Source organism: Choloepus didactylus, chromosome 12, assembly GCF_015220235.1.
Source record: "Choloepus didactylus isolate mChoDid1 chromosome 12, mChoDid1.pri, whole genome shotgun sequence".
Classification (NCBI taxonomy): Eukaryota; Metazoa; Chordata; class Mammalia; order Pilosa; family Megalonychidae; genus Choloepus; species Choloepus didactylus.
The window spans coordinates 72,639,078-72,664,617 of NC_051318.1; the positions used below are offsets into that span (position 1 = coordinate 72,639,078).

Consider the following 25,540-nt stretch of genomic DNA (forward strand, 5'->3'; position numbering starts at 1 on the left):
TTGGATTGATTGGTGCCATACTGTAGAGGCTTTTGATAAGGTAGTGGTAAATTTTGTAAGTTTGCACAGTTGCCAAGGAAAGGATCATTTCAATATGCCCCAGGATAGCAGATACCCGTTGAAATAGAAATTTTTGCCATGGTAGTGGCCTGGCTAATAAAACGGCATGCCACCTAGGAGATTGTCTTGGAGTGGAAGTTTGCTGGTTAAGGGTCTGGGCTTCAGAGTCAAGTAGACATTTACACACATCTCGGCTTTGCCAGCTGTCACCCAGCTGGACCTGAGTAAGTTTCTCAGTGTCTGTGGGCGTGAATTACCCATAATCCACAGGGACTTGGTGAGCATTGAATGGGACATTGCCTGTACGGGGCTTAGTCAGATCCTTGCAATCGGAAAGTACCCATAAAAGGGAGATGTTTGTTGTAATTGTTGCTTGACAGTTGGGAAGGGCTGAGCCTCTCTGGTGAAGGCCAGGAGCAGGAAAAGAACAGAAAGATTTTAAAAGTCCAGTGGATTTGTAGAGAACCGGGGGGATTCAGGGCAGGCTAATCAGAGTGGAAGTCTTCTCTCCAGAAATCCGTGCCTGTGTCCTGTGTTGCTGAGAGAGAGGGAAGACTAAACCGGGGATTGGTGTATGAAAACAACAGAGCTTAACTGCTGATATAAAGTACAATGGCTATGAGGATAGCAGTAGGATGAGTTTAGTTTGCTGGGATTTTTGTTTTGATTCTTCCCCTGAGCCTTGAAGATATTGACTCAGAGCCCAGGAAGAAAAGAGCACTGTTTTCTCTTTGTAGCCTGGGAGATGATAGACTGAAATTTCAACCTGAATTTCAGAGAGGAAGTCAGTGAGTCAGTGTGCAATGCAAGAACCTAAGATTAGAAAGACAGGGAGATGCTGGAAGGGCCTGGCATCGTGCTAAATGCCTTCACGTGTGCAGTTCGATGTAATAGGCATATCTCTGTGGCATGTGATTTATTACGCCCATATTACACATAGGGAAAGGGATAGTCAAATAAATTACATAACTTAGTAAATGATGACTGTCTTAGTTTGCTAATGCTGCAGAATGCAAAACACCAGAGATGGATAGGCTGTTATAAAACGGGGGTTTATTTCGCTACACAGTTACAGTCTTAAGGCCACAAAACGTCCAAGGTAACACACCAACAACCAGGCACCTTCACTGGAGGATGGCCAATGGTGTCCGGAAAACCTCTGTTAGCTAGGAAGGCAGCCGGCGTCTGCTCCAAAGCTCCGGCCTCAAAACGGCTTTCTCCCAGGACGTTCCTCTCTAGCAAGCTTGCTCCTCTTCAAAACATCACTCACAGCTGCACTCCGTTCCCTCCCCGCGAGTCAGCTCATTTATATAGCTCCACCGATCAAGGCCCACCCTGAATGGGCGGGGCCACGCCTCCATGGGAACATTTCATCAGAATCATTACCCACAGCTGGGTGGGGCACATTCCAAGCAAATCCAACCATCACCAAAACATCTACCCCACAAGACTACAAAGATAATGGCACTCGGGGGACACAATACTCTCAAACCGGCACAATGACAGACAGTAACAGGGCACAACAGAGATTTAAACACAAGTCTGGGTGTCCAGTGTCCATGCTGCCTCCCTGACAGCTGTAAACCTGAGAAAAAAATTTGAAAAATGAGATTTTATATTTCCAAGTTCTGTATCTTCCTCTTTAGAGTACTGCCTCTTTTAAAAAGATGGATTAATTTCCCTCATATGCTTTCTTATTTAAAACCTTATTACAGTGCCATAGGTAACATAGAGGTGTATATATTCCACATTGGATTAAGTGGTTATAGCAGTGGGTCCATAACTGGTTAGAAAATAAATTTGCCCAAGTCAAATAAATTTGATTCTGAGGACCAGCTAGGTTTGGGAAGCACTGGGTTACAGTTCAAAGCATCATTCAATAATTACAACAAAGCAGCAAATACAGATTTAATATTATCTTAGCATTTACCTTTTAAAATTTTGCGCTTCAGAAAGATATTAATAATATAGTATCACATATAAAATATTCTGTGTTCTTTATGGAGTGTGTGCTTCCCCAAACTTGTATTTGAGAGATATTCTGGTTTGTTAGAGCTGTCGTTATGCAAAGTACTAGAAATGGATTTGCTTTTATAAAGGGGATTTATTAGGTTACAAGTTTACTACCCTAAGGCCATAAAAGTCCAAACTAAGGCATCAACAAGAGAACACCTTCACTGAAGAAAGGCCGATGGTGTCCAGAAAACGCCTGTTAGCTGGGAAGGCATGTGGCTGGTGTCTCCTGATCCTTTGCTCCTGGTTTCTTTCAAAATGGCTTTCTCTGGGTTTGTCTCTCTCTCAGCTTCTTCAGCATCTGTGCATCTAAGCATCTGTGGATCCTGTCTTAGCTTCTCTCTCTCAGCTCCTGTGCATTCTTGCTTGTTCTTCCAAGGTGTTTCTCTCTAAGCATCTGGGGGTCCTCTCTTAGCGTCTTCAGAGCAAACTCTGTGCCTCATCTCTTAGCATAGCATCTCCAGATGTATCCAAGCATCTCTAAGCATCGGCATCTGTATCACTCTTAACTCTCTTAAATACTCCAGTGAACTAATCAAGACCCACCCTGAATGGGCTGGGTTCACACCTCCATGGAAATAATTTAATCCAAGTTATCACCCACAGTTGGGTGAGTCACATCTCCATGGAAACATTCAATCAAGTGGTTCCACCCAACAAGATTGGGTTAAAAGATCATGACTTGTGAGGGACAAAATATATCCAAACTGGGACAGAGGGATAATAGCTAAAGACAAGAGTTGCACCAAACAGCTCTGTATGTGGTTGTCAGGTGATTGTCAGCCGAGAGACTGCCCAGGGTGAGGGGTGGGGGGAACCCAGACAATAAAAATCTAAGGTAGACATATTTAATTTATTTCAGTAGCATAATATCACAGATTTGAAATCTATACTTTATTCTATTTTCCACCTAAATTTCTCAAAGTCAGGATTGGTTTTTTTACTAAACCTACGTGAGTTTGGGGAAGGTTAGTTAGGAATTCAAGTAAATATTAGTTTGATTTGCTTTTGAGAATCTATAGCTATCATCTATGTTGTCTTCTCTATCCTTTTAATATATTGCTTCTACATCTCTTCTAATTCATCACTGATTATGGCTTATTTTCCCCTTCTCTTAATATATAGGCCAAAGTCTTCTGTTCTTTTTTTTCTTTTTATTAAATCAATGTTGTATTTCCTATTTGTTTACTGTCATTTGTAATTGTCAGGATTTCCAATTTAACCCATTAAGCTATTTACTACATTTTAATTATATATTCCCCAAATGGGATTTAGGGTTTTCCCCAAATGAAACTTAGTCCTGTTCTCTCGCAGGGTAAGGGATAGAAAGAGGATGGATATTGCCTCTGGGGTACACGCAGCTTCAAACCACCCCAGGCAGTATAGGCAGCAGACCACTTTAAAGTGTAGAAAATTAAAACAGGTGTTTTATTACTTATAGATTAGCGAGAGTTAATGAAAATATGGGCAGGAGAAGTATGACTTTCCTCTTAGAAATACTAATAAGATGTATTGGCTTCATAAATATGTTTTAAATGGCTCATTTCTACAAAACTGCTATTTTCAGTCTAAATTGTTTTGTATTGATAAGGTATGTGCCAACTGGATGCAAAGTTCTGTTGTTTGGTTGGTTGTTTTTGTTTTACAGCATTTATGGAAACATGCATAGAAGAATTATATATTTACATGTCTTAGGGGAAAATACCTTATGAGTTAAAGTCAGAACATTAACATTAGTAATACTCTGTCAGTAAGATTAGATTCAGCTGCATATAACAGAAAAACACAAAATTAGAGTTACTTAAACCTTTTCCAAGTTTATTTCTCTGAACATAAATTAAGCCTGGAGATGGGCGGTCCAGGGTTTGTAGGATTGCTTCAAGACGTGGATACCTGCCGAACTATCCCGGCACATGGCTTCCATTCTCAGATCAATAGAAGGCTGGTAGAGCTCTCCAGTGCATTCCCTCATTCCAGGTAGTGAAAGCACAAAGGAAAGAAGAAAAGTGAATCCAACCTCTTTCAAAAGACTTACACAGTGCTTCTGCTGGTAGCTCACTGGCCAAAATTTAGACACTTGATCATACCAAGTTGCAAAGACACTTTCAGTTCTAGTCTTTTATGCCTGGCAGCAGTGTACCTAGTGAAGAATCATGGTATTGTTCCTAAGGAGGAAAAGAAGGATGGTTGGGCAGCCAACTAGAACACTTGGCCGCACAGATAGGAAAACATACAGTTTAATAATACTCAAGATATTTTGATATTGCTGCATTGTACCTAAAATAAGCCAGAAAATATATAGAGATGAGAGGGATAATGTGTAGGGTAAAGAATGCATAAGGAAGAATAAAAATATTTTGGATTGCTAGGATTGCTAGGAATAGCAGCAATAGGATTACCTCTGTTATTTTGTTTTTTCATTCCCTAATACCTTTGAAGGTTTTGGTGTTTTTGTTTTTGTTTTTGTTTTTTAATATGCTTGCTTGGGTTAAAATAACCTTTAAAATCTGTTCGTTCTTGGTAAACATCAACATTTCTTAATTCTGGTAATGTTGAAGTTCAAAACAAATACAGTATGTAAAAACAAATACAAAACTATAGGGCAAGTGCTGCTTTATTTTCCAACTATACACACGTACACCCTCTCCTTCCCACTGGGAACCACTGCATCAGGCTTAGATCGTTTCCTAAGTTAGCAGGCGAGATTTGTAAAGGCATAATAACTCAGCCTATAGCCAACAAGAAATAGCTGACTGTAAATGGTGCCTATGTTGAATTTATTCATGATGAATTTATTGTTTAGGATGGTCATGTTCTCATTAGAAGATGTTAGCACATGCAAACAGACTATTTCAATATGGAGATGTTTCTGAGGGTTAAATATTTGCTGGTTATTTGATGGCCATAATGAAAAAGTGGGACTCATGGCACACTCTGTTCAGCAGCTTCATTTGGTAAAGACAGCAAGTGGGACTGCCCACATTTGGATAGGAAGTATTTTTCCTGGTTTCATTTCATTTCATTTCTTCCCTTTTTCATGATGTTGTTCATGACGTATCTGCCTGAGCATGGCACCCTTAAGGGGAACTATCCTGCCCATAGTCTGAACTAAAGGTACGAGCTTGGCATCTGTGATTTTCTTGCCAGGTAACCTTGTTCCTGATGGTTGTACCACACAAAGGCTAGGTGATCACCGCGGAGCTATGACAGGGCACTGTAAGATGAACGAGGTCAATCAGGTTCCCCCTCTGGGGAATTTGAACAATGAGGTCCAGAAGGCATCTGCTGATAGCACTGGGCTAAAGCAAAAATTCTCATGCAGAGGGAGGCGAGCACACAGCCATCTGGGGTCAGGTAAAAACCAAAGCTGAAAAAGACAAGGAATAAAACAGTGCAGATAAGTCAAGAAGACAAGCACCAGACAAATAAGACAGGCAGCTTGCAGAGAAGGGTAGAAAAGACAGGGCCCCTTGGAATTAAACAGCCTGTGGAGCTGCTTAAATTCTAGTTCTAGGTAAGCCCCTCTTTAGAAAAAGTTTGTTTTCTTGCAATAGGAAGAACAAAACTAAAATGCACAAATGCAAAATTGTTTAGATTAATTTATGTTAAATGGGCCATAGCTGTATAGTGGGTCATTAATTTAGAAATGTTAATAAAATCCATTACCATTTGACAGAAAAGAAAGCTGTTTATCTGACTGAAGCTATGTGTAATTACCTCTCACATGACACCCCCCCATCTTTGAGATACCCTCTCTGAATAAATTCTAGAACAGTCCTGTCCAATGGATATATAATGTGAGCCACAGATGCAAGCCAATAGTCATATTAAAATAATAAAAAGAAATGGGACAAATTAATTTTAATAATACATTTTGTTTAATCCATTATGTGTAATTACAACGTCTTTTCAACATATAATCAATACAAAATTTTCAATGAGATATTTTAAATTTTTTGAATTCCAAGGTGTATTTAATACCTAGAGCACAACTGAACTTGTACTAGTCACAGTTCAAGTGCTCTGTGGTTGCATATCATGAGGGGCTACCGTATTGGACAGATTGCTTCTAGAGAGTACCATGATTCCTAACATTAGCCTGTAGTTCTGTTTAGGGGAAAAAAAAATCAGCCAGCTGACAGCCATCTCTCCTAAACTTTCCCTTACCTTTTTAGTTATTTTGTTAGGCCAGGAAATGATTTATGGTAAGCATGCCAGTATCTTCACAATTCTTCCTAATTCCTAAGAACTAGAAATTTTTCATTTCATAAATAAAATGAATATAAACTCTTTAACATTTTGAGTTGGTAGAAGAGTAGGATGGGGGTGGGAGGAAGAAGTTAGGGACTAAACAGGCAAGATGTAATTAACCTCATGTTAAGGAAATTGGGGGAAAAAAATGAAATATCATATTCTGAATCCAGAAAAATGTAATATGTTGAGATTTACTTGCATAGAACAATGAAAATATCTCATCTCTTTAACTTTTCCATAAAGAAAATAAACTTGGAAGAAGGAACCACAGGTATTTGGAGCAAATTTTTTCAGCAGATGTCCTGAGGCTATTGACTATTTGAGCCCCTGATGCATTTTATCCAAATCTGATTATGTGATTTATTTTATTGAAATAGTTTTATATATAACTAAAATAAGCCCATAATTGATGTGCCAGTTTCATGATTGAAGTATTACTTTTGTATTTCTGATAAGGTGAAGTTTTAAAAAATCCAAATCCCTGAAGCACTTTTAAAAAAAATACATTAATTCATATTTTCTAATTCGGTACGTTGTTTAAGTCACTAAATCTTTATATTTCATGTAAGACCTGAGATCACATAAGCCTAATGTGTGCTTTTTAATTCTCCCCCAAATGTTTCCTTTTGGTGCCAAGGACAAAATATAAGTACTGAGCTAATAAACTCTTTGGAGATCAAGCCCCTATTAATTATATTTTTCTATGCTGATTTTTAATTCCTTTGTAATATCAGTAAGAGTTTTAACACCTTGTCAGGCATTCGGGAACTTCCATCTGTGCGGCATAGTGTATTTGTGAAATAAACCCATCTGTACAGCTGATTAAAAGTTGGATTAAGTCCATGTTTTGACTTTGCCCTGGAAAAGGTGAATTCTAGTACACTGGCTTTTTAAGGGCAGAATCTGGAGTGACTGACATTCATGGAGGTAATAGAACAAAATGTCATTTCGTTGTTTGATTGGTTGTCATTTAATTTGAATTCAATGCTAATTTACATAAAATCAAATCATATTTAACTGCAAATAAGTGTTATAACTTGACCTAATTAGAAACAGGAGATATCTGGTCATGATCCCTTTATAGTAAAGAACATACCTATAGCAAGTCCCATCCATTTTTATGCTAATCATTGTTGGCTGTTCCATATGCTGAGTTACTTGAGGGGAAATTAGGGTGCCAAATTCTCTTGAAATGCCTAGCTCCCCCATTCTTTAGCCTGGCCTGAAATGAAACTGCAATTACAGCTTCATGCCATTGCTTCAGTTAGATTCTTCTGGTTTTTTAAACTGCATGTGTTCTGATGAAAAGTAAAACAAATTTTTAAATTTATACCTTCAGTCAAAAAATATTTATTGAGTACCTATTGCATGCTAGGCATTGTCCTAGGCACTGAGGATAAAGAACAAAACTAAACACCAATCATTTGCTTTCATAGAACTTACATTCTATTCGGGGGGGGGGGGGGGGGCTAAGAAATAAATAAGTAAAATATATATGTTAGAGGCTCACAAGTGCTATAGAAAATTAAAAGTCCAGAGCACTATAAGGAGTAAGGTAGGGGGAGTAAATTTTAAATAGCACAGTCATGATGTATGTCACTGAAACATGGTCTCAGATGAAGATCCCAAGGAAGAGTGCAAGCTGGCCATGTGGGTATCTGGGAGAAGGGCATTGGAGGCCGAGTAAGCAGCCCCTTTCCTAGATCAGGAGAACAACTGGTGCATTTCAGGAACAGCAAAAGGCTGGTCATGCAGTCTAGATTTGAGCCTAGGGGTTGGCAACCAAGGCCCGTGCCCTTTCGTATACTTCACAGACTCATATGGTCATGCTGGCAGTAGCAAAGAAGCAGAGGCTGGTCCTGGTGGAATATAAAGCCACAGTTTTAAGAAATAAGATTTGAAAAATAAAATTAGATAAAAGATAAGTTTGGTCCCATGGACAACCTTTCAAAATTGAAATATTGCTCAAGGAGAATGGAAACAATAAAAATAATGTAATTGTACAGTAGAATTATGAATAATCCCAGTGAGAAAGAGAGCAGAAGAAGAGCTAGTGAAATCAAGGTGACTGCATAGGGAGCACTCTGACAAACTAATATTTTTCAACTATGAAATATTGATAGAATAAGCTAGAAGTGAAGCAAAGATGAATACAAAACAATAGCTTACTATGTAATAATGATGGTTTCAATGCTCAAATCCCAAATGTACCATAATGGGAGGAAATGTTAAGGAAACTAGAAATGATTTATTTAATCTTTATTGTAAATAAGAAGATAAATGCAGAGGGCAACGTCCACCACAAAGGAAAGATGGTTAATGCTGACAGACAAGACTAGATGGAGAGCCACACAGCGGTGCCAGTTACATTATTGCACTTTGCAAAACCTGTCAGGCCTGAGTTTGGATCCCAATTTGACCAATTAGAAGTTCTGTGATTCAGAACATATTATTTAATTTTTTTGAATATCAGTTTCAGTATTTCCGTGGTAGGGTGTATCGTTTATACTAATGTGAAATAATATTTCAAAGCATTCATCAAAATTTCAGGCACATAGCAAACACACAATATCTGGAGTGAGTAATATTATACAGTTAAGTATAATTCCTGAGTAATTTCCACTTTTGATGACCTCTTCCATAATCTGTCTATTCAACTCAATAAAGACTGTGCACTGGGATAGGCATCATGTTGAGTACAAACCTGGAAAAAGGCATCAGGCTTGCAACATGAAGGAAAATGTGTTAACTAAAGTGTGGTTCACACCGGGAGGCCAAAAGAAATATTTTCACGGAAGTTATTGGAGGTGACCTTGGGGAGAAAGGAATATTTGAGAGGAGCTTGAAGAATGGAGAGGATTTTGAAATAGAGTTTGAAAATGACATTTCTGAGAATAGGGTAAACAGAGCAAGTTCCTGAACAATGGGATTCTGCCAGAAGGCTTGAGCTAAAACCTGAGGTAACATGATGGACCCCCTAACATTGTACATGGAGGCACATTCTCTTGACAAAGGGAGCCCCTTGTAACTTGAGTAGCTCAGTCCTCACTTCAGGAAAGTGTTGCTGTCTTCCCCAGGGTGTGAGTTGCTATCTTCATCTGAAAGGGAACTCCTGTAATATATCTAAGCATCCTTAAATCTAGGGTCACTACGTCATGGGTTGCTTGGGTTAGTCCCGGGCGGTATCTGTTGACCAACCTCAATTATTAACAGAGCCTATTTCATTCTCAGAAGAGTTCCATTGTGGGCAATAAATTATATGGTCACTCTACTCAAAGCTGAAAGCTACATTAGGTGAATAGAAAATGTAAAGTGATTTACTTTTACTTCACACATGCCCTGCTTCCTGAGACACTGATATAGCTCTTTATTTCACTTATTATTCTCTAAAAGTGATCCTTTTTAAACAGCAGACAGTTATGCCACCACTGAAAAAAAACACCTGAACTAGTTCATAATCCATATATCAAATCTACTCAGATAAAAGGCTCTTCCTTTTGTAAAGCATTAGCAGTAATCAGCATAAAAAATGGGAGCTTTATCATCATGCGGACAGAATCGGATAATTATAAAGGATTTCAACGTCATATACTTTGAAAATAATATCCAGATTAAATCAAGTGAGGAAAAGTAACAAGCTAACTGATGGTAAAGTGGAAAATTGTCCCAGGGAGCCAAGTACCCAAACTAGAGTAGATGAAACAAAGCTCTCTGATTGAATATGAGTAAATATGAACATTGGCTAAAAGTTAGGAAGATGTGGGTAGTTGTAATTATACACAATAGACTTACTGCCCACTGAGTACTGATTTTACTTGAATGTAGGCCACTTTAATGCTTAGGTGATAATAACAATACGTCATTTGGGGTATTGTAAATCACCTTAAGGGATTGATAGGAAAACTCTAGGGCTGAGCAATACCCAAGTGTTAGTACCTTGATGAAGCACAATAAATACATCGGCTTCTTTTATAGAACAGGTAGGACTAAAATATAAACACAGTGTGTTATGTTTGGTACGCTAACCTCAATCTGTCTGTTTTGCATGCTTTGGAAATTAAGTTAAATCTCTCTTAGAATTTGCTGATGAGATCCACTGCAGAGTAAACCTAGTCGATGAGCAGGAAAAAGAAGTGACTACAACAATTTTTCCTTCTTTTTTCCGCACAAGTATAAACCATCTGTTCAGGAGCTGTCTTCTTCCTCTCATCACAGAAGCAGACGGTGATTCACGTAGGGACAGTGCAAGCACATTAGGTTTGCAAGATGGCTTTTTATTCCACCAGGTAAAGACGGGGTGAGTCAGACATGGCTTTCATAATAGCAAGCCTGTCTCCTGTGATCTTCAGTCCCTTGGGAATAAAACTAAAGAGACTCAGAATCCTACCTGTAACTTGATGCAGAATATTATGGATATGTTTGGACATATTTCTCTTGTTTTTCAATGCAAATGTTAATTTAAGAAATTGAAGGAAAATAAGTGCAGGGACAGTTATCAGACCATTCTATAGAATTTGATAGCCCCTAGCCACGTGTGGCTGTTTAAATTTAGTTAATTAAAATGAAATAATTAAAACGAAATAAAATGTTGAACATTTATTCCTCAGTCATGCTAGGCACAGTTTAAGTGTTCAATAGTTGCATTTGGCTGGAGGCTAGCATCTTGGACCGCACAACTATAGAACACTTCCATCATTGACGAATTTCTATTGGAAAACACTGACTAAGCATGTCTTTCCCTTCGTCTTTTGTATTAGATATGATGTGAACAGTCATATATGGGCAGCACACCAGCTAGCTCACTTAGAATCAGCCATGTGGTTGAAGAGATACTTCATATTCCCACAGAAGAGTAAAATTTGACAATTTATACATAGCTTAATTTATTCAGGTTCGTGTCTAATCAAGCTAAACTTAAGAGGGTTGCTGGCATCCTTTTGTAATCAACTAAATTTAACTGACTGGAACTATTTTTGTGAGGCTTTTTTTTTCCTGTCTAACTTTTCACCAAACAATCTGAATCTATGTATAGATTGTAGAGAAGTAATAGGTACTCTGATATGCTAGGTATCAATATTGACAGACCTATATCAAAGATGATATCAGTGTCCTTTGGAATGCTGTGCTAAAAGTTATATAATTTTATATCTGTATAGAAAAAAGCACAATAGGTACAATGAAAGACTGTGAAGTTTTCATTTTTTTGTTTGTTTGTTCTTACTTCATTAAAATGTTCTATTACACCTATGCTGACTTCCGTTGTGACACGTAGTTAAACTTAGTTTATGTAATGGGATTCCTAAATGTTATGGGTCACTTATGTATGTTTATTTGTTATAAAATATGGGAAATTAAAAGACAGAGAATGTTTCTGCTTAGTGTAGTTTTCTCAGGGACAATTTCTACAAACACGTCAATAATAAGAGTCTATATAAAAGGACAATGCACAGCTTTCATTTGCTTGCAGTTTACCAAATATTTAAAAAAAAATACTCCAAAAAATTTTATAGCTAGGGAAAGAACAATTTAGGAATGGAACACTTGAATGTAAACAGGGCCTGTCACGGGGAAAAAAAAAAAAGGCATAACGTAACTCTGGATTGTAAATTAATTCTTAGCAATAGCCATAAAGGATGGGAGTTTAAGGACTACATGGAAACATGATTTTCTTTCCTGTAGCAAGTGGCACACAGATGATTACTGGGGCAAATATCAGATTTAAGTGAGAAATATACCGTATTAATGAAGACATTTTATTGCATTTGCCAGGTGATGTCTTGTATATATACAATGGTATTTCTGAAATTGACATAATACTTGTAAAAATTCCTTAAGCTAGAATGTTGGTTACCTTATGCTTTGTGCTTAGAATTCAATTGTTCCATGTTTTTGCAAATTCTAATTATTTTAATTCAAATTATGATTGTCTTCTAAAGATAGAACAGATTTGGACTATTTTTTAGCTTCTTGTTCTTCCTTTTTTCACAAATCTAGGTTCCTGTGCATAGATCAAGATATCTTTGCCTTTCTAGAAATACTACCATAATGCTAGCTCTGTGTGTCTATCAGGTTCTCTGCGTGGTGATTTATGTAGCTTTGTCTCATTTAATGCTTGCAACAATCCCACAGGGTAGATTTGTAAGTACTATTTATAATTGGGGAACAGATTTCAGGAGGTAAATCAATTTGTCTAGTGTCTACGGAAAATAAAAGTTAGAGTCTAAAATTTGAATCTAATTAGGACTGACTGCATAGCCAATGTTCTTTATAAAAACTCTCTACTCCCTACTGTGCTTTACGGCAGGCCTGGTAGCTGCCAGTTGCTGTTTCTTGTTCTGATGTTAATGCAGAGAAGACAGTATATGACTTTGTACCTTTTTCTGCTAGCACTTATCATGCTTATAATTAAATTATTTGTATTACAATTAGTGATTTAATATCTGCCTTCTTTGTCAAAAATATAATTTTATGAGGGCAGGGCCCATGCTTAATATTTGTGGAAAGAAGGAAAAAAAAGGCTGAAAGAAAGGCTGAGTGACAAAGACTAAACACAGGAGGAACAGGTATAAGAAAAGAAGAAAGGAAGGAAAGGAAGAAAAATAGAAGAAAAAAATGATCCATATCCTCCTGAAGGTTGGAATATGCTTAAATAAATTATTACAAGTCAGCTGAGTGCTATAAAGAAGTACAAGAACTTAACAGAGGGAACAAACATAGAACATGGCATTTTTGCTGAATCTTGAGGGCTGAGTATGAAGTATTTTGGGTAAAACTGGACTGATGGGGAGCAATCAGGGCCTACCATGATTTGTGACTCAGGTTAAGGATTTAGGATTCATCAGTGACTGAATTTGCATTTTTGATAGATTTCTTTGGCTTCAGTGCTCAGGATATACCTAAGGGAGCCAAGAGTTTGCCAGGATGGAGGAGACAGCCTTTTCTGTAGCAGGAGAGGCACATTAGCAGGAGCTGTAGCCTTTGTTGGAGAGACACGGTGACTGCCAAGGACAGCTCTGTAATGAGGGAGCCCGGGGAACAAATACTCAGACCTGTATCTTTGCCTCCATTCCAATCCCCTGCTGATGTCCCATTGCCTGAACCTGAGGACAGAAGAACCCTGTTGAAGCCATCACTGCGAGTCTGCTTCCTGAAAACAAAGCAGGTTATAAAAGAGGGAATTGCCAGTATGCTAAACCACGATGGTGGCTTGATGTAAGATTTTGGATATACTTATATACCTTCCCAGACACTACTAAACATACAGTCTTTAAAGCTGAGCTCTTTGCTTACTTGGTTGATATGATAAGCACACTCTTTTTCTATAGTAAAAGTCAAACAGTGTTTCTGCTTTTTTGACTAATAAATTTGAGTATATATTCACTATTAAGTGGTAAATGCAAACCAATTTCCCAGTGCAAATGGAGTAATTCTTAATTTTGCCACCTCCAAACTTACCTCTCTAGAAATTTGTTTTATTTATTTTTTTAATATTATAGAAATACAAAATGTTGAGATGAATGCATATAACTACTGGTATCTCAGTTATTTTGGAAATAACCTCCCCCCACTCCATGAGCCCCTACAGCTTCTTGCTCCTAATGAACACCAGACTTTGTTCTAGGACTTTCATCCGCTTGTCTTCAAGCACACTCTTCAACTATAAACATAGGGGCTTTGACCAGATGAATGATCAATGAGATTTCCTGAGGTTCTTCAAGTCTGTGGTTCTATTTTCTGGAAGATCATCTATTTGAAAGCCAGTGTTTGTTATAATATATATTTGAGGAGATCATCTTCAAAAAAAAAAGGCAGCCCATTTTAACTTCAATCACAAAGTGATGTGACCTTGTTGAATTTCTAATTGCAAAGCAGCTACATGTGGTCTGTAGGTCAACTTTTAATAGCATAAGTATATTTTGATTGCTAGAATTGCAACCACACTATTATAAAAGTGGCTCCAAGAAACCTGGAGGACTGCATCCTTGAAAAAAAATATGGCTATTTATGATGCCAGAGAACTTCAGGAAATTGCCTTTCCAAATATTAAGTTTTCTATATTATCCCTATTTTCATGATAGTGCTACACCCAATTAAAGCATCAAGCACTTAACCTATACTTGTGAAAAAAGCAGTTTATGATGGGTGTAATCATACTCCCATAGGTCCAATTATCTCAGTTGGTTCCCAATTAATCCATGGAGTTGTTAGGTCCTCCTTTTAATTAGATCTCTTCTATTCAAAGAACAACTTTTTTTTTTTTTTTCTTTCTTTCTGTATTTCACTTTATTATTTCTTTTACTGGAACCCTGCAGGGTGGGAATACTACTTTTAAATGTTCTTGTTTGTTTGATGGCTGGCTGAGACTTAATAAAGATGATATTTTTAACCAGAGCCTGCTTCTGAGTAGACATATAAATACAAATCCTTCTCTATGAAAAGTTTTGCGCATATGTAAATATGCACAAAACGAGACGAAGAATACCTTGTATATTTTTAGTTTAACATTTTTCTCGTTAAATCCCACTGGTCTTGGATATTGTCTCCTTGAATGTGAAAATCCACATAGAATTAGCTGTTGTTGTTTGTTCTATTTTGTGTTTTTTGCTATCTGATTTACCAGTTAACTTTATTACCTCTGAAGGTCATTAATTTATATTTAAATTAAAATGTAATAAAATTTGCTCTAGAAGGAAGACATTTGAACCACGGTGACATTTTGCCTGTTAAATTTCCTCTAGGCCATAAAGTACCAAGGATAAAAGGTTGCTTTGTCAGCAAGGGGTTTCTTTTATATTTGCTTCTGCTAGCTGTTAGATTCTTACATCTCCTTAGAGTTCATCAGGAACACTCTTTGAAATTATAGATTAAAATCTAAAATTGTGTCACTCTTTCCAGCCAACTTTCTAAGCTGTTAAAAACATTGTTTTATTTATGAGTAAAACTTTCTCATTGGATCCAGTTTATATAATTTATAGGAGTAGAATTTCCTTTGCCACATCCTGCAAACTCTGTTCACTGGCTTGAAGTGTATTTCTCTGAAAAAAAGAAAAGTAAACCATTTCATATTTAAATTTATTGACATGACAGGAATTTAGGAAATTAGACTTCATGAAGACTGAATTGCCTCAAAAGCTTTGTTATATATGCTTAGCCTTAAGTAAGTAAGTATAAATTTAAATTTTTGTTGAGAAAACCTGGCCAACCGCATGAGGTATAAATCTAGTTCAGTTGCCTTCATTATTTATGCCTTTGATTGTATCCACTTTGCCATAGGGGGGAAAATGTACACATTTAATAGGGAGCCATATTTTCAAGGATATCAAGGAATAAAAGTCATACATATATAAAAAGCGTCTGTAGATAGAAGATTTGTACTAAATTAAATCTAGACTGGGGGAGACTTTAGAATGATAAACTGAGGCCTTGACTCTAGAACTTTTTCAGTCTTTTCCACTGCAGGTTTGAATTATAAATTTTGTTTTCCTCCCTAATAGCAACTATCACACTTTTTTATTAATATTACTTTTGAAATCTCTCCACTCTACTAAACTGAATAGCTATAGTTCTCAGCCTTAGGAATCTCTGCAGATTCAGCTCTTTTTGCTTTGTCTGGAATATTTACAAGGCTTTCAATAAATGTTTATGAAAGGAAGGAAGAAGAGAAAGAAGGATCATTCTTAATATATCTGTGTGGTGAGATGCCTCCATAGACCAGAGTACCCACTAGAAGTATTATTCTCTTAGTACTTCAGGAAGACAAAAGCCCTATTGAACAGATTTTAACAGAATTCACTTGGTCTAGAATTCCACACTCTATGCCTATTGGTTAGAAAGAGATTACAGAGAATGTGGTCCTTTGCTGTCAAGCTGTTCAACATAACTGACTTTCCTGAAAGGTACCTATCTATGTCCTTTTTTAAATGCATTTTCATTGAGATATATTCACACATCATATAATCCATCCAAAGTGGACAATCAGTGGCTCACAGTATCATCATATAGTTGTGCATTCACTGCCACAATCAATTTTTGAACATTTTCATTACTCCAAAATAAAGAAAATTATAAAAATAAAAACAAAAAGAACATCCAAAACATCCCATACCCCTTATACCACTATTATTTATATACATATATTTGTCTTTATTTTGTTTTTACTCATCTGCCCATACACTAGATAAAGGGAGTGTAAGTCACAAGATTTTCACAATCACACGGTCACACAATGAAAGCTATAAAGCTATACAGTCATCATCAAGAATCAAGTCTACTGTATTACAGTTCAACAGATTCAGGTATTACCTTCTAGCTGTTCTAATACAGTAGAAATTAAAAGGAATATCAATGCAACACATAAGAATAATTTCCAGAATGACCTCTCAACTCTATTTGAAATCTCTTAGCCACTCTGAAACTTCATTTTGTTTCATTTCTTTTCCCTCTTTTGGTCATGAAGGCTTTCTCAATTCCACAATATCAGGGTCAGGCTCATCCCTGGGAGTGATGTCCCAGATTGCCAGGGAGACTTACACCCCTGGGAATCATGTCCCATGTGTGTGTGTGGGGGGGGGTGGCGTGAGTTCACTTGCTGAGTTGACTTAGAGAGGCCGCTGAGCAACAAAAGAGGTTCTCTGGGGTTGACTATTAGGTATAATTATAAGTAGGCTTAGCCTCTCCTTTGCAGTAACAAGCTTCATAAGGGCAAGCCCCAAGATTGAGGGCTTTACTTATTAAACTGGGAGTCCCTAATGCTTGTGAGAATATCAGTGATTCCCCAGGTGGGAAAGTTTAATATTCCCACATTTTTCCCCAATCCCTAAGGGTGACTTTGCAAATACTTTTTTATTTTCTGCCCAAAATACTCTGGGATGTATTGGGGTATCACATTAGCCTATATAGAATAAAAAGTTCTCATTACCTTTTCTAGGTTCCGTGTAATTAGATTGTTTAAATAACCTGAGCATACAGGTTAAATTAGATAGTGTTGTATACAGAACATAAATTTTGTACCAAATAAACATCTCTTAAATAACAATTAGAACTGAGGAATAAATGTGACTGCTGTAAGAGCTTACAATCTGCAAACCTTTACAATAAGCTTCATTGAACAGTCCACACTCCTGCATCATCTATTGCCCAATCTCTAGCCACATTCTATCCCCTGGTACTTATGCTCTCGAATTCAATTCTCAGCATTTGCTCATTATAATAAGTTTGTATCAGTGAGGACTTAAAACATTTGTCCTTTCGTTTCTGGCTTATTTCACTCAACATAATGTCCTCAAGGTTCATTCACCTAGTTACATGCTCCACAACTTCATTCCTTCTTGCAGCAGCTCAGTATTCCATTGTCTATATACACCACAGTTCACCCTTCCATTTACCCATTGATGTACCCTTAGGCTACCTCCATCCACTGCAAATCATGAATACTGCCACCATAAACACCAGTGTGCAAATTCCTATTCGTATCTCTGCTTTCAGTTCTTCCAAGTATATACAAAATAACAGGATAATATGGCAAGCAGATACTTAGTCTCCTGTGGAACCACCGCACTGCCCTCCAGAGGCTGCACTGTTCTACTCCCCTGCCAACAGTGAACAGATCTCTCTCTCTCTCTCTCTCTCTCTCTCTCTCTCTCTCTCTCTCTCTCTCTCTCTCTCTCTCTCTCACACACACACACACACACACTTCTCCAGCACTTGTGTCTTTCTGTTTATTTTTTAAATAGTCTTATTCACACACCATACAATCCATCTTAAGTGAACAATCAATAGTTCCTGGTATAATCACATAGTTATGCATTCACCACAACAATCTATATAAGAACATTTCCATTTCTTCTGCAAAGAAAGAAGAGGAAAAAATAAAAGAATAAAGAATTTAAAAAGTAGAAAAAGAGGAAAAGCAACAAGAATCCCATAACCCCTCCCTTATATCCCCCTCTACTGACATTTAGATTTGGTGTATTGCCTTTGTTACAATTAATGGCAGAATACTACAATGTTATTTTTGAGTGTAGACCCTAGTTTGCATTGATTGTATCTTTTCCCATACACTAGCCAATTTTTAACACATTGCAATGTTGACATTCACTTGTTCTCCCTCATGTAAAAACTTATATTTCTACCTTTTATCACCATCATTGTTCACTCCAGGCTTTGCCAAGTGTTACAGTCCCAGTTTTTATACTCCATCCTGCCTTCTGCTGTCATACATGCCCCTAGCTTCCTTCTTTCAACCATACTCACACTCAGCTTTGATCTTTATACTTGCAATATTGTGTAACCATCAGATAGTATTGTGCTATCCATTTCTGGATCTTTACCATCAATCCTGTTGAACATTCTGTATGCCTTCAGCATCAAATGCCCAATCTCTACCCTCTTTTTACATCCTAATAACCTGTGTTCTTAACTTTAACTCTCAGAGTTTGCTCATTATAGTTAGTTCATATTAGTAAGACCATACGGTATTTATCCTTTTGTTTCTGGCTAATTTCACTCAACATCTTCCATGTTTATCCGTGTTGTTGGATGCGTCATGACTTTATTCTGTCTTAATATTCCATTGTATGTATATACTACAGTTTCTTTATCCACTCATCCATTGATAGACATTTGGGCTGTTTCCATCTCTTGGTAGTTGTGAATAATGTACTGTAAACATAGGTATACAAATGTCATTCGTGTCCTAGCTTTCAGTTCCCCTGAGTATATACCTGGTAATGGGATTGCTGGATCATATGGCAATTCTATACTTAGCTTCCTGAGGAACTGCCAAACTGCCCTCAGAAGCGATTGTACCACTCTACGTTTCCACCAACACTGAATAAGTGTACCTTTTTCCCCATGTCCTCTCTAACACTTGCACTTTTCTGTTTGTTTGATTATGGCCATTCTAGCAGGTGTGAGATGATATCTCATTTTGGTTTCGATTTGCATTTCCATAATAGCTAGTGAAGTTGAGCGTCTTTTCATATGTCTTTGAGACAGTAGTATTGCCTCTTTGGAAAATTGTCAGTCCATAACTTTTGCCTATTTTTTCATTGGGTTGTTTGTCCTTTTGTTGTTGAGTTGTAGGATCTCTTTATATATTCTGGATATTAAATACTTATCTGATCTGTGGTTTCCAAATATTGTCTCCCATTGCATAGGCTGCCTTTTTCCTTTTGACAAAGTCCTTTGATGCATGGAAGTATCCAATTTTGAGGAGATCCCATTGATCTATTTTTTCTTTCATTGCTTGCACTTTGGGTATAAGGTCTAGGAAACCTCCTGCTTTTCTACATTTTCTTCTAAAAGTTTTATGCTCTTAGCACTAATGTTTAGGTTTGTGATCCATTTTGTGTTCATTTTTGAATAAGGTGGGAGATCGGAGTCTTCTTTCATTCTTCTGAATGTGGCTATCCAGATCTCCAAGCACATTTGTTGAAGAGGCTACTCTATCCCAGTTGAGTCAACTTGACTGCCTTATCGAAGATCAATTGTCCATAGATGAGAGGGTCTATTTCTGAACACTCTATTCAATTCCATTGGTCATTATTCCTATCTTTATGCCACTACCATGTTGTTTTGATCACTGTAGCTTTGTATTATGCTCTAATGTCAGGGAGTGTGAACCCTCCCACTCCATTTTTCTTTCTCAAGATATTTTTAACTATTTGAGGTACCCTGCCCTTCCAAATAAATGATTATTGGGTTTTTAATTTCTGCAAAGTAAGTTGTTGGGATTTTAATTGCTATTTCATTGAATCTATAAATCAAATTGGATAGAATTGACCTCTTAACCATATTTAGTGTTTGAATTCATGAACATGGTATGTTCTTCCATTTATTTAGGTCTTCCTTCTAGTTTTCTGTGTGTAGTTCTTTATATGTCCTTGGTTAAATTTATCCCAAAAATATTTGATTATTTTGGTTGTTTTTTTAAATGGAATTTTTTTCTTGATTTCCTCCTCAGATTTCTCCTTACTAGTATAATTTTTGCACATTGATCTTGTATCCTACCACTTTGTTTTACTCATTTATTAGTTCTAGTAGCTTTCCTATAGAATTTTCAGGATTTTCTATGTATAGCATCATGTCATCTGCAAACAGTGAAAATTTTAATTCTCCCTTTCCAATTTGGATGTCTTTTATTTCTTTTTCTTGACCAATTTCTATAGCCAGAATTGCCAGCACAATGTTGAATAACAATGGTGACAGTGGGCATCCTTGTCTTGTTCCTTAATCTTAAAGGGAAAGTTTTCAGTCTTTCCCCATTGATATGAGGTTAGCTGTTGCTTTTCATATGTTTCCTTTATCATGTTGAGGAAGTTTCCTTCTATTCTTATCCTTTGAAATGTTTTCACTGAGAAAGGATGTTGAATTTATTTCCAATGCCTTTTCTGCTCAATCAAGATGATCATGTGGTTTTTCTCCTTTCATTTATTGACATGATGTATTACATTAATTGATTTTCTTGTTTTGAACCAGCTTTCCAAACCTGGAATAAAACCCACTTGGTCATGGTGTATAATTCTTTTAATGTGCTGCTGGATTCAATTTGCAAGTATTTTGTTGAGGATTTTTGCATCTATATTCATTAAATAGATTGGTCCATAATTCACTTTTCTTATAGTATCTTTGTCTAGCTTTTCTTGTAGTATCTTTGTCTAGAGGGAATTTCTTGTAGACAGATCTCTTATTCATTATCTCCCTCAGTATCTGTTTGTCTGAAAATACTTAAAAATCTCTCCATTTTTAATGGGCAGTTTGGACAGATACAGAATTCTTGGTTGGCAGTTTTTCTCTTTCAGAATCTTAAATATGTTAAACCACTGCCCTCTCACCTCCATGATTTCTGCTGAGAAATCTGTACATAGTCCTATCCCAGCTTCCCTTGAATGTGATGGATTGATTTTCTCTTGCTGCTTTAAGAATTCTCTCTTTGTCTTTGACATTTGATAATCTGATTACTAAGTGTCTTGTAGTAAGCCTATTCTATTTTGGATATGCTGCATTTCTTGGATCTGTTATTTTAAGTCTTTCATAAGAGCTGGGAAATTTTCAGTGATTATTTCCTCCATTGTTCTTTCTGCCCCTTTTCCCTTCTCTTCTCCTTCTTGAACACCCATAACATGTATATTCATGCAGTCCATGTTGTCATTCTGTTCCCTAAGACCCTGTTCATATTTTTCCATTCTTTACTCTTTCTGTTCTTTTGTGTGTAGGATTTCAGATGTCTTGTCCTCTAGTTCACTAATCCTTTCTTCTGCCTCTTCAAATATACTGTTGTATATCTCTATTGTGTTTTTCATCTCTTCCATTGTGCCTTTCATTCCCATAAGTTCTGCCACTTGTTTTTTTTAAGCTTTCAAATTCTTCTGTATGATCACTTTGTGTCTTCTATATATCTTTCATCTCTTTTGCCACATTTTCCTTCAACTTGTTCATTTGGTTTAGATTTGTTTGAACATCTTTAATTAGTTGTCTTAATTCCTGTATCTCATTTGTAGTGTTAGCTTGTTCCATTGACTGAGCCCTATCTTTGTGCTTCCTGGTATGACTCATGAGTTTTTTTTTGGTGTCTTGGCATCTGATTTCCTTGATTTGTTTATTCTGGAGGTCATTTTCTCTCCTTTACCATGGGTCTTCTTGTTGGTTGGCTTTGTTCTCTATCTGTTCTTCAACATTCAGTTCAACTTATTTTAGACTTCTAACATAGCTCCTGTTTAACTGATCAGAATTTTTCAGCTCTTGTTATTCTGGTTCTTGCCCTGTCTAAAGGGGAGTTATTTTTTTGAGGAGGATCTCCCCAGATAGGATCTACCCCATTCAGATTTTCCCAGCCATGACAGGCCCAGGACTCAGGAAGAAGATGTAATCAATATCAAGGTTCCCTGGTGATGAGACTCAGCAAGTTGCCAATCTTTCCTGTGAAGCCTCTTGATTCTGTGCTTTTTCTATCCTGCTCAGCAGATGATGCTTATCAGAATGTGGGTCCCCACTGGCATAAAGTGGTATGGGAGCTTTAATTCTCAGCAGACTCTGCTCCTGCTATGGGTGTGGTTGAGACAGAGGCTTAGGGTGGACTTAATCTGTTTGTTGTCCATCTCCTGGGTCCTGAATTCTCTGAATGAGAACTGCTACCTATGCTGGGCCTTATCCCCATCCCCTTTTTTGGGGGAAGGTAAGCCATTCAGGGAATTAGCTCCTTCACCTGGCTAGTTAATTTCTCTGAGATATTCCTTAACTCTGCCCTTACCTGCTGCTTTATTTATGCTAAAAAAAAATCCTTTTTCAGAATTGGTCCCCACCCCCCTGGTTCACCAATCAACAGCTGGAATTAGCTTGTATGCATCAGTCCAAATTTGTTAATTAAATCCACAATTGGACTTTGGTTGAGCTTCCTTTCCTTGCTTGTACTAGAGACTCCTTCTTCCCCCACCCCCCTGGAGAATTTACTCCAAAGCAGCCTGTCTTGCTTATGGGGGAGGGGCACTAGCATCCACAGATTGGGAGATTTTCTTACCATTCTGTTTTGTGATCGTGGCCCTTCCACCCATCCCAACTAGTGTATAATATGTGTCTGGTCATGGAAGTTCCCCAAACAGTTATTCCAGACAGTTCCTGCTGTTTACTAGCTGTCCTACAGGACAAATGAAATTCTACACCTCCCTACACTGCCATTTTGTCCCAACTCCTCCCATATGTTGTTTTAATGAAAGTTCAAAAGTATGAGTAAGTATATAGCTATTAGGGTGGGTGTCCATTTTAGCCTCCAGCTAACAAATAATGAAAATGTATGTAAACCAGAATTACCATGTATTAAGCTAAAATGAAAAATATCTGAATAAATACTAAATTAAGCTTTATTCAGTTTGACTTGACTTGCAGTTTTTCTCAGTTGGAAAACTGAATGAAATGTAAATTGCCAGAAAGTCACTTGGTGATCAAGGAATTCCAACAGTGGGAGCTGTTTGAATGAATTAGGCTCAAGTATTCTCTAAATTTAAGGAATCTGCACTTTCCAGATAAAATCTTCCCCTTGGCCTTATGGAAGACCATCTCCGCATGGCAGTTCCTGGAAGTCACTATCAATTTGTGTTCCAGTGGCTCCATTTCTTAGCTCCTTTTTCAATCATTCCCCCTTCAGATTGGCACAATCTTTCGTTCATAGAGTTCTACTTCAGTTATGTTTTCAGAATCTAGCTCAGCCCTGGGAGCCAGTTTATGCACATTAAAGTTCTCTGCTCAAACCATTAGGTGTAGATTATATGACTAACTCTGTTGAAAGCAGTATTATTGCCCTTCTTTTGCATTTCGCACCCTGCTGTCACTTCATGTGCCAACAGCATTAGATGTTCAAAAGAGCTTTTTGAATGAAACCACTATGTGGTACTCTAACACCACATTAAAGTATCTGATATAAGTGTGAGATACATGCTTATTGAGGAAACTAAAATCTCAATTTGTATTTGAGCTTGCTGTTTTATATAGTAGAAACTCAGTTATCTAGCATCATTAAGACTGATCCATCGCAATAACTGTATTTCACAAACATATGAGAGTTAGCATGTCAGAACATTAATGCCCTTATAACCAACTGAAACTCTTCTCTCTATTCTTCCTCTCCTCTTCCTTTAACTTCTTCCTCCTCTTCCTCTTCCTCTTTGTCTTTGTCTATATCTGACTTCTTTTCTCACTCTCTGAAATGTACTTTCCAAACTCAAATCCAAATGTGCTAGCTTCATTAGAATTATCTGCACAATCCAATTTAAAATATTCATGAAGATTGCATTTTATTATGTCTAGGGTAAAACCTTGGAATATGCTACTTTTCTTTGTCATGCTCAATCATGTACTGCTCATTTCTTTGTAATGCTCAGTCATGTTTGGAAATGAGTAAGTATATCCTATATTTGTGTGTCAAGCTCTCTCAAGAGAGGTCTTTGCTACCTCACCTTCCTGACCACCAGCGCCTCCTACCTCGGCAAGGCCGTGGACTGGGTCTCTCCTTTTTCCGTTGCTGGCTCGCTCAACAGCTACCGGTGTGACTGCTGCTGTCTGGTCCTGTCACCATGTTCTAGTCTTCATCACTGGACCTGTTGCTACTTGTAAACTCCTCCATGTTTTTGTTAACTCCAGTTCTCTCCTCTCTCTCTCTCCCTCTGGCAGTCAGCCTTGTCTCTTGAGGTAAGACCCCAATAGTCTTACCAGTTAGTATCAGACAAGTTGAGTGATGGTCATTTTTCATCATGATTGGAGTAATCAGTCACAGTAACTGGCATATGGTCATCAGGTTCTGCATTTAATTCATTGTTTCTTTGTTTCTATTCAGAGGCTGTATTTAAAACTTGAGATTCTGGAAGACTGGTTTAACCTAACAAGATAAATTATAAATGTTCTTTAAAAAATCAGATTGACATCATTACCTAATATTTGTGGGTGGCATACTCTGTGTCAGGCACTATTCTAAGCACTTACTTTTCAGAAATAATTTCATTTATATTTTTTGGTAAACCTAAGAGATATGTGCTGCTATGATTAAATAATAAATCACAGGTCCCTGAGCAATTGAATGAACAGAAATTTTAAACATATATAAGTGAATATTAGTATATTTTACATAGAAGGTGTTGGCTTATTTCTTATTTTCAGGTAGAGGACCTAAAACAAAAAATATTGATATTTTTCCTGTTCCATAGCTAGAACCTGTATATTCTGCTGAAATTTTCATTCTATTTCCATTACTCCATTACAGCCAGTGTCTCAGTTTCAGTGCTTTTTGCAATTATGGTTGTTTTAGCCATTTAAACCTCTCTTTAGGGTGTTTTAATATAATTTTTAGATGATAAAATTTACCTTTATTAATAGACTAAAGAATGAACCAAGTCCCCTAGTATAACTTTGTTTAGATACTTTTAATGAACAGTAGATATTGTGTTCACAAGTTAACAAGTTGTGGAGAAGCTAACAAAGACAGCATGTTAATTCAAGGCATGCCATTCTTTGTTTTCTTCTTTACTCACAGTATAGAACCTTGGTCTCAGTCCCTTTTTCCCACTGTAATACACCCCAGTGGATGTACTCAGCCTGTGCACCATTCTTGGTTAAACAGCTCCAGCCCCACCCACTTCTCTCCACCTAAGGAAATCGTATCTTAGTGAATGATCTCAGGGCAGGGGTGCCCATAAATCTGCTCCAATGCACTTTTGAAGGGCATCAT

At 37.2% G+C, this 25,540-nt stretch overlaps 1 protein-coding gene and 1 pseudogene across 8 annotated transcripts in view; both read left to right on the forward strand.

The window, feature by feature from the left end:
- Positions 1 to 25,540, forward strand: part of PCDH9 (protocadherin 9) — a 1,016,093-nt gene that overhangs the window by 452,273 nt on the left and 538,280 nt on the right. The window lies entirely within an intron of this gene.
- LOC119507434 overlaps positions 7,934 to 25,540 on the forward strand; it is a 71,155-nt pseudogene continuing 53,548 nt past the window's right edge.